This window comes from Denticeps clupeoides, chromosome 11, assembly GCF_900700375.1.
Source record: "Denticeps clupeoides chromosome 11, fDenClu1.1, whole genome shotgun sequence".
In the NCBI taxonomy this organism is placed as follows: Eukaryota; Metazoa; Chordata; class Actinopteri; order Clupeiformes; family Denticipitidae; genus Denticeps; species Denticeps clupeoides.
The window spans coordinates 15,408,845-15,419,698 of record NC_041717.1 but is presented as its reverse complement, the minus strand read 5'-3'; positions in this window follow the sequence as shown (position 1 = coordinate 15,419,698).

The following is a 10,854-nucleotide window of genomic DNA, read 5'->3' as shown; positions in this document are numbered from 1 at the left end:
CTGCAAACGTCAATTCATTAAACAAGGGAAAGAAAGTACAATTTTATTTAAAGAGGCAGAGCCTGGGATGATTTACTGCCCCAAACAGGACAGAAAAATGATATTCCATCTTACAGTACTATTGGTCAGAGAATTCAACAGAACAAAAGGAAACTATGAGGAAATATGAACATAAAAACAATATTTTAATATTTCCACACAAAATATCAATATTATATTGAACTATATATAATAATATAATAAACACACACATATATAGACATAATATATAGAAATAAAAATATATTGTTCAGGATTATTGGTAATTGAATATTTTGATTATTTAAACTGCCAAACTGTCAGTTTAGTAAATATCTGTAGGTCAACAGAGATAAAATGTACATCTGAGTGGATGTGGGAGTAAAGTGTGGGAAGATCCACATGCCATATCTGCCATTAAATCCCACCGGAAAGCTCGACCTGGGAATGAGAAAGGGAGAGTCGGCGGTGGCGCCGCTTCTATTTACCAATATTTCCCCTAAACAAATCTTCAAATAGCTTCATTCCGAATGGCTGTTCCACTCTATTAAACATAACCTACAGCTGCCACAGGCACTCAGACGCGCAATAAGCAAGCAGAGGGAGAAAGATGAGCAAGTGGAGAGCGCGGGGCTCCGGCGGGAATCTGGGCCGCTCTCATCGCCGCGCTGTCTCCGGAGCCGCACACACCAGCTGCAACCGGCTAATGGCCATGGGAACTATTACCTGGAATCCGTATGGCACAGAAATGCAAATATTCCATGCTGTGCCAGAAAATCCATGCTGGAAGATGGAGGAAGGAGGCAGTTCTTAACACGTTAATCATGGTTGTTCTTTTAGTCCCTGTTACGGGAAACCCTGTAAGATCCCGAGATTGTTATGGCCACTTTTCTTCCACAAAGATCACCCCTCGCAACAGCTTCCATTTATTAGCTCCACTCGTTAGTTTTGCTTTCTGCTAATGAGACTGAAGGAGCCCAGAGCTTTGATGAAGTAATGGTGGCCCCACTCCTCTTTGACTTTGAATGAAAGTGAGTTAAGTGAGTGTGAAATTAGATAAGTCTGACCAGATCAGTCTTGGAGAGATTTTAACACATTGTTATAGATAAACCTGCAGCCTACAGACACACTACAGACCTGGTGACAACAGTACAGTACACAGTACACATGGTAAGTGCATGCTGGGTAGAACCACACAGAGGACGTGAAATGGCAGCTGGCCCACGTCATGTTCTGTGTGTAGAAATGGTCGGAGTAGGACCCTGAACCGGCCTTGACTAAGCGGTTAGAACAGCTTGTCAGGTTTCACGCCTCACAACAGCTTCCCTGCATGGTGTGGAGCGCATTGACTGCACATGGTGGCCCGACCCAAGTTTAAAAAAACAGTGATGATGTGCTGTGGTCAGGACTCTGGAGTCGTCACCTAGTAGCACCTCAAATACGACTCAAATTCAAACAGTGAACGGCTGTAGTAGCTGGTTCAAATAAATTATATGTTTCAAAATTCAAAGCGTTCATTGTCATATGCACATCATCATTTTTCTTTTAGTCCCTGTTATGGGGCTGGGGCAGTGGTGGCCTAGCAGTTAAGAAAGCGGCCCCGTAATCGGAAGGTTGTCGGTTTCGAATCCTACTCTGCCAAGGTGCCACTGATGTGCCACTGAGTAAAGCACCATCCCCACACACTGCTCCCCGGGCGCCTGTCATGGCTGCCCACTGCTCACCAAGGGTGATGGGTTAAATGCAGAGGACACATTTCGTTGTGTCACCGTGTGCTGTGACAATAACTTCACTTTAGATTACACTTTAGAAATGTACTCTGGGCAATTAAATTCTTGAACTAAATTAGAAATAAAATAAAACCCAACAAAATAATAGAAATAGAAGTAAAATACATTTAAAAATAAAAAAAAATATTTATAGATGACAATAGTAATTGCTAACATTGTAGCTTTCAAGAACTGTTCACAATATTAACATAGTATTAACAAACTGTAAATAATGGCGTGTTGAATGTTTTGATATGCCCTGGAATGCATAAATGCAGAAAATCACAACTAGCTATGGCGGCAGTTTTAAAATGAATTCAAATGATCGTAAAGTCTATTCTCCTTGTCATGTGCGATTGGGTCTATTCTGGAATTTTGGAATAAGTTCTGTTCTTGATTTCTTGGTTTGGTATGTTTTTGACCGGCTGCGGGCTAATCAGCCTTCGGCACGCATGAAAACGAGCATGAGCATTTGATCCAAGTCTGCGGCACAGTTATGTGTAGTAAACACAAATATTAATTAAGGAGGCGCCGTGTGGGTCTGGTACCTGTAGCTGCAGCGTGCTGAGAGATGGCCCGCCATCGCAGGCTGATTGATCACACGTTGCTGCTCTATTCCCTGCCCCCACACTCTCCCCTATAATAACATTGATTTGTGCCCAGGCGATCGGTTTCCATTTTCTGATTTGGGGCAGGCCAATTAGGAATGTGAGTAATTGTGATTACACCGCCTCGGGGATCAATTGCGTTTGGTGCGAGGTAAATAACAAAAACCATGTCAGGGAACACCGAGGAAGAAAAAAATGTATCAGGGTTTGTAGGCAACACTTCAGCAATTTCTGCTGTGCTAAGCTATTAATGATTATATATTGGATAATAATTGTTTTTGAGTTTTTTTTTTTTTTTGTGACGTACGAATAAAGTTTGCCTCCAGACCCTAATAATGCCTCCAGACCCTATTTCTATGCTAACTTGGTAACATACAAAAGCCAGTGTCTTAATACAACCAGTTTGTGCATCAGACAGTGTATTTTATTTCAGTTTGTACAACTGTGCCAAGAAATTTTGCAAAACTAACTGCACCCACAAGTATGCAATATTTTCCACAAATTCATTATGATTATTTCAATAAATTGAAGCACATTAGATGCTCAGTGGTGTGTTTGGGAGAGGATAGCCATTCTGTGGTTGTCTGAATTTTGTGTAAAGATTATTAGTAATCAAAGCTGAAACAACTTTAGAAAACTACAAACATTGTGAATATTTAGATACGTTATATTAGTCATAAATATAAATATATGTAAATTAGTCATACATTTGAGCGCTGGCCTCAGGTCTGTGATAATATCATGAGATATAGCAACAAGGACCAGTGATGCACTTCTGAATCCACACCCTGATCACCAAAGGCAAAAACACTAATATATCAAAGACGCTCACTGCCATTGAGCTGACATTGTAGAGATCATTAAAAATAATCTACCATTAATGTCACTGGCAAATCTATTTATGTTGATGTTATTCATAGCCCTGCCTTCTGTATTATTGATCTATCCTGTTTATTTAATAGGAAAATAATAAACAATTACACTGCAATGTGTGAAAGAGTAATTGTTTTTTTTTTTTCTTATTTACATTAGGGCCAAACATTAGACCTTCCAAAGGTGACGATCTGCATAAAATCAATGAGATATGATCCCATTTGTATGGTAATGATGGAGTCGGTGGCTTGCTGGCCCCATTTAACATGGATTCCACTTTAATTCAGTGAGAAAAGATTTACAGTGGATGAATATTTAAAATCTGATATCTGTGAAAGTTAAGGAGGCTGACGCCCCAGGTCCAGCGATCTTTTCCTGGTTGGAATGATTGTTTGTAAAGGCAAAAAGAGAACTGAGCAGGTAAAGGGCTGCTAGAGTTAATTCAGGAACAGTTAAAAAAAAGTTTTATGGATAAATCCATAAAACGTTTGGGAAACGTTTTTATTACTGTTATTAGGATTATATCAGCAGTGATTCCCACAGTCAGCATAAACCTAAAACTAGTTCCTTGGTTCTCACAATGTGGTATGGTAGTGGCACTTGGGGTCCCTTAACTGGTAATCCAGCCAGTGTGTGTTTACATGTTGTTGTCATGAAAAAGAAGGTGCTGGTTTCACAAAAACATTCTTCTTCAATTTAAACTGGACGAATAAACATGTAGTGCTTTACTTTGGGACAGGAGAAGTGGAAATAAGAAAAAGGGAGGATCACACTCACACAGGGATCTCACCACCCTCTCACACCACCTGCAAAACAGAACACAACACTCCACTCAGGACCATGGCCCAAAAACAACTACAACAACATATATTTCGTTTATAGCTCATAATCACATACAGTATGTCTCAATGGGCTTTGACAGGCCCTACAGTTGACGCCCCCACACTTGGCCCTTCTGCACACAAGGAAAAAACTCAAAACACAAAGAAAAAGAAAGAAGAGAGAGAAAAAGAAAAAGAGAGAAAAAGAAAGGAAGAAACCTTGGGAAGGAGCAAAACAGAGAGGGACCCCCTTCCAAGGTTGAGTGAGCCTGCAATTGGTGTCAGTGCAGCGTTCGCTTCGGTTCTCAGTACAATGCCGGAACCCTGAGCGCTGATGTAGGATCTCTTTTACAGCAGAGGGCTACAGGTGCACAGACTCACATGGGTGTGACCTGCACCCAGGATTTCTGGGTCTTCTCATCAGATGTTCCAAGCCCTTGCCATGACTGTTGTGTAGTTACTTCCCGTTTACACAAGTAATATCCTCACTTGTTGCCTGTATGATCGTGTGTTAGGGCCAGTGGATGGCCTAGGGGGAAAGGAAGCGGCCCCGTAATCGGAAGGTTGCTGGTTCTAGGTTGCCGAACCACCAAGGTGCCACTGAGCAAAGTACAAGTAAAAAATTTTGTGTAAATAAAAGGTTAACCTATATTAACCCATGTGGGCATTCACCCAACTTTTTAGCAGATGATGGCGTATATTTATGGGCCTTGGGGGGGAATGCCAGTTTAAGTGAGCATTAGCCAGGCTGCTCGCGTCTTGTTAGAGGTGAGGTTCAAATAAAAATGGACTTGCCCCAACTCAGTCCCCTGACCCATCCGTCCAACACTGAACGCTGCAAGAGTATTATAGTTTCACTGAAGTCGAGTGAGGACATTTACCCATCAGTGTAATGATATTGTCGAGTAGCTACAAGCTACATAATACAGGTTTGATAACATGCATTTAGCAATAAGTGAGGGGGCAGTGGTGGCCCAGTGGTTAAGGAAGCGGCCATGTAATCAGAAGGTTCCGAGCCACTGAGGTGCGACTGAGCAAAGCACCGTCCCCACACACTGCTCCCCGGGTGCCTGTCATGGCTGCCCACTGCTCACTCAGGGTGATGGGTTAAATGCAGAGGACTGTGTGCACCGTGTGCTGTGCTGCTGTGTATCACAAGTAACAATCACTTCACTTTATCACTTTATCAATATAGCATCATATGATGAATGTGTAAAAATAATACCAGAGAGAAATAAAATTATGTATCAGTGTTATTATTAAACCTAATTTGGAGTAAAAGATAAACTAAGGTGTAATCATATTACTCTACCAATATGAATAGACCTCAGCGTTAAATATTTTTTACACTAAACTGTGAAAAGTCAACACTGACCAAAGAGTAAATTTTTCTACAATTTTGAGCGGGACCAAATGCTATCCAAAACAGTTAAATTAAACTCTTTATGTGTCAAAATTCACACTCAGTTTTTTACTCTGTTCCACCTCCACACACTGTCATAGCTGCCCACTGTTCACCAAGGGTGATGGTTAAAAGCAGAGGACACATTTCCTTGTGTCAGCGTGTGCTGTGCTGCAGTGTTTCACAATGACAATCACTTCACTTTCACTTTTTCAGTAATGACAATGAATAAAATATTCATTATAGGGTTTAAACTGCTCCTGTGTATGGGTGGTAGCAGCCTAGTGGGTAACACACTTGCCTATGAACCAGAAGACCCAGGTTCAAATCCCGCTTACTACCATTGTGTCCCTGAGCAAGACACTTAACCCTAAATTGCTCCAGGGGGGGACTGTCCCTGTAACTACTGATTGCAAGTCGCTCTGGAAAGGGCGCCTGATAAATGCTGTAAATGTAAATGTAGACGTAAATGTGTAAACTTGATAGACAGTCCTATGCAATGATTTTTTTTTAAATGCTGGAAAAATAACTTTGCATGGACAACCCAAAACTCATTGTACTTATTGTGAAAAGTTTTAGAACCAATGGTGTAGTGAAACAGAACAATATGATAAAATACATTGAAAGTACAATTAAACAATATGTTGCCCTCCTGCTGACAGTACATGTGGCAACAATACAGTTAATCTAGACTTAAGCTTTGGACAATGCCAAGTTCAGTGAATACATTTTTATTGAAACAATGTTGTGCATTCTTACACATAGCTGCTGCTGGCGGGTATTCTCCCCTGAGAAATACCCAAAAAAATCAAGGATAAAAGAAAGAACCCATGCACTTTTATCAAGTGTCTCTTAACCTCTGTTCCCATGTCCACAAACATATTGAACTTCCTCAGGTTGAGGAGGTTAATAAGCTGACCTGTCGCAAATACTGGACTGGAGTCGAGCCCTAGAAGACAGACGACAGGAAATCATTTGGGTTAAACCAATTAACTGGCCTGTGGATAAGTGCTTGGCAGATCTTATTAAAGCAGATTCAGTTCTTATAATCCTGAGGAAAAAAAAACAAATCCTGAAAATCAAGTAGGAGCTGAAAACAACAACCAACAATGACATTACAGATCGGAACACCACGTGTACGATTCAGAGCACTGTTATTTCATGCTGCGATAACCTGAAAAGCACAGCGTGAGTGAGAAACCCACGATGGGTTGCCATTCCTGTGCTCCCTGCACTGCAGACATGCCCACACCCAAATGTTGATGCAACGTGTGTGAGAGTGTAGAGTAGACAAAATGCAGCTGCATTAAATACAATAGTCAAAATGCAGTTGCATTAATGGCATTGAATGTTTAAAATGAATCACAACTATTAACATGTTAATTTTGACAGCTCTAAAAAATACTTTTCATCAATGTTTATTTGCTTGTTACATTCCATCTGTGACTACTTATTAACACAGTTCTTTTTGTGTCTCCTGATTACGCCGTTAAACTTGTTATTATGTCTATATGTTTGAATCCTGTGGACAAGAAAAGGAAATTCTGAAAATCAAGCACAATAAAAAAAAACTAATCTGCCCACATTTTTAGTGAAACATGGCAGATACGTTAATGTAGGTTCTGAAAGCCAGTTGTCTCGCAGTCTCACAGTCTCATGGTTATGGCAAGATGAAAATTTGAAGAAATAATCTTCTCTTCACAGCTCTTCTGGTTGTGATTCTGCTCTTGTCCATCATGCAAAGTGTTACCTCAGACTGAGAAAGTGGCAAAACGCCTACATTCACATGTCTAGAGAGGATTGCGCACGTAAAAAATCTATTTACTTAGCATCCTAATGTTAACAGACTGCTCAACTGTTGTTTTTTTTTTTTTTTTTTTGAAAAGCCTGGCATTTTGAAGCTCTAAACATTTACCTAATTGAAGCATCCAGCATTAGTATATGAATGGGGTCTTTGTCAAGAGTCGGCTAATTACACTTGTGCATCTGAATTATCGGCGTAAGTAGGAGTTGCTCCTGGGTGACATTTAAAAGCAGAAATGTTAAAAGCCTTTTGACCGGTTTACATTAATGAGATCGGGACCCCTGGACAAAGTGATGTAAATGGCTGCCATAGCCACATTATAAATGTTATTAACGATAGTGGGAAAGGTGGTAGTGGGGATGATTGGTAAATAACTTCAAATTTAAACACACACATATTAATACACAGACATTACTTGCATGGTTTTGACTCAGTAGTTCTTTAGATGATTGACAGTCTTGGGGCTTTCGGGGTGCGTCTGGCTGTTTTTCCGTGTTTGCTGAGTCATAATTAAAAGAGAACCGCGCGGAATTGGACAAGGACGGGTCACCTGAGTGCTAGGGATGAACTGATGGGCCCCCAAATGAGGAAATTATGATGGGCCCCACCAAGTTCGCGGAGGTCAAATGCTCGCCTGCATTCTCTGACAGTTCAATTTCCTGGAAATGTCTGGCGCTTTGCAATGAGCTAATTATGAATGAAAAGTTATCTGCTGCCCACCGCAGCTGCAGGGGGGCTAAAATGCTTTTTGTCAAAATTTTAATGTCAAAATGTTATTAGAAATAGCATGTTGGCTGAGGAGAGGGTCAAGCACAATACGGCTGCTTATTAAGAAAGCAGCCAGTGTGTGTTGTGTGCTTGAATGTGATTTTCCAAAAGGCTGCAGAAACCAACACTAAAAATAAGTAAAATGCACGGAAATCCTTAAATTTTCAGTTGCCACTAGCTTTTGTTTTTAGCGCCCTTGAATGCAATCCTTTCAAATTTTCATGTCAAATGTAGCTGAAATTCCAGAGGAACCCTTATCAACGGCCTTGTCAATCAACCAAGCCTTGTTTATACAGCATTTTTATTATTTTCTTTTTACAAATACCATATAGTTTTTATAAAAAAAAAAACTGCAATAGTAGCAATGCCTGAGCCTCAGCAGATATGTTCACGTTAAATAAAAGAAAATTGACAAAAAAAACCCTAAAAGATCAGGAACTGAGGAAACCCCATCATAGATCTTATAAACATGAGACAGTAAAGAATATAAATATAATTTAATGATAAATAAATAAACTGAAAAGTGATGTCTTTTAATAAATACAAGTATAAATTCCAAAAATTGATTGCCAAAGTATTTCAATATGTAAAAAATAAATGGTAAGTGTGTTATTTTGCTTCGACTTGTGTTCAGAGCCACCAGCCTAGCAGTCGGAATTGATCTGTTATTGCATTGCTATTGAAATGTCATAAATGGCTATGGTGTTGTGTTGTTTTCAGATTGTGACAAACCTGAAAAGCTGGAATGTAAAGGTTTCCGGAATTCAGTGACCAATCAAGATTCACGGCCACACGCAGCGGACAGGAGAAACGGCTCATTTCTGCTCTAACAATCATAAATGAGGGTTAATTCCCTCGCTTTGGATTAACGAGCAGGCAGAATGTGATGAAGCCGCTGCCCATAGTCATGCAGGGTTAAAGCAGCATAATTAAATCTGGAATTACTGAGCTGGTTCAGGGCAATCCCACATTCTCTCAATTTAATGAGCGAGCAAAATAACAACAGGGGTGTAAAACGAGGTGTCGTATGAGTTCCTGACATGATTTCTCATCACCATTCACTGCAATCAGTCTTATTTTTTTTTCATTATATTTCAGATTTGCCATCACACTGAACTGTTCCTTGACGTCAGGACCAGGCAGAAAGTTTCTTAGGTGACGGTATAACTCACCTCACCAGATTTTGATCTTCTTTTAATGTGGAAAAATTGCTTGACTGGAGCAGCACTTTAAAATGCCTCTTATGGAATAATGTCCCAGGCCTGACTGCCTTTAATTGGCCTGACTGTCTGAACGATAATGATCTGACACACACCAGTAAATGATCATGTTACCGTTCCAGCTAAGCTCCTCCAGCAGAGGGAAGTACCATAAGCGTGGCGCAGGTACATTCAAACAGTAACACACTGTTCCCAAAAATTAAATAAAATCAGAATTAGCAGATCTCACATTTTTCTCACATCAGAGCACATGAAACATGTCAAAAATCGACATCATTACTATTTCATGACAAAACCAGCTCATATGGAATATGATGGTCACTGCCAACAGCCATTATGATAAGGTAACAGAAACCACTATTTTATAAAATCATTATTAATGAAGTCCCTCTTGCTCTGCACAGTTTCAGTCATTGGATGAACATGGTGCTATTTGTCAGAAAGTGGCAGTCAGAAAAGCCTTCGCCGTGAAACAGCTAGCTGCTCAGATGCCTGTCTGCGTCCAGACATCATTGTTATCTTGGACCTGTTACACAAGCTTTCACCAGAAATTGAATGGTGTAATGCTGCGCCTCTCACCGCGGTAAATTCAGCATGAGCGCGTTCAACGTACTGTACCTACACTCATCCACGGGCGCTTTCTCTCCATTTTCCCCCACCGAAGGACCATAAAATCCAACGGGGTCTATAGGCAAAAGGAAATCGCTGGGAAGAAAAATCTTTACACCGCAAACAAACAATGAAGCTCGAACCATATCCTATCAAATATTCCCCATTTGACGATTCATCTTGGTAATAGAGACAGAACCCTAGTAATGCACAGTGAGCTTGAAGCGTGAGATTGAGGATTTCTCCGGCACGATGCATAATTCATGGGCCCGACCAGCAAAGTGTACGAAATGGGAATTTCACAGCGTGGCAGTGGTAATGGAGTTGAGCTGGGGGAGGGACGACAGACGTGCAAACCACATTTTGGTGAACAAACTCTTATTTCTAACTCATCTTCATCCAAACATGCGAGCAGTTGAATGAAAATTGAGTTTTGTCAGCAGGTTTTGGATTATGGAATCCTAAACTGATAATAGGCTAAATGAAGCTCGGTGTACACAAATTTATTTCTCCTGTTGGCAATGACATTTCACCGGCAGGCAAGGGATTTTCTAATTTAAAAAAAATAATTCAGCGCATAGGTGAATCCCAATTACTGCCGGCAACTGAATTCACCGTTTAAACAGATCCAACCACACTGCTGACATCTCACTGCAGTTTACATGTTTATAGTTATTTAATACTGATACGTTACTGAGAAGATTTCGGTTTTTGCTCCTTGGTGACATTGTTCTGAAGTTATTATAATGACCGCCAACAGACGCAGAATGACATTTGAAGAGATGCTGAGAGATGATGGTCACTATTTGTGGTTAGTGTTCGTTGTTGTACGGCATCCCCAGGTTTTACATAAGTGAACAGGTAAAAGAGGAAAGAAGCCTGATCTTTAATGAAGTCATTCAGAATGGGGAAGTAGCTACTCATGTCAACTCGCCTGACCTTACGCTGGTGAATGTGCATGA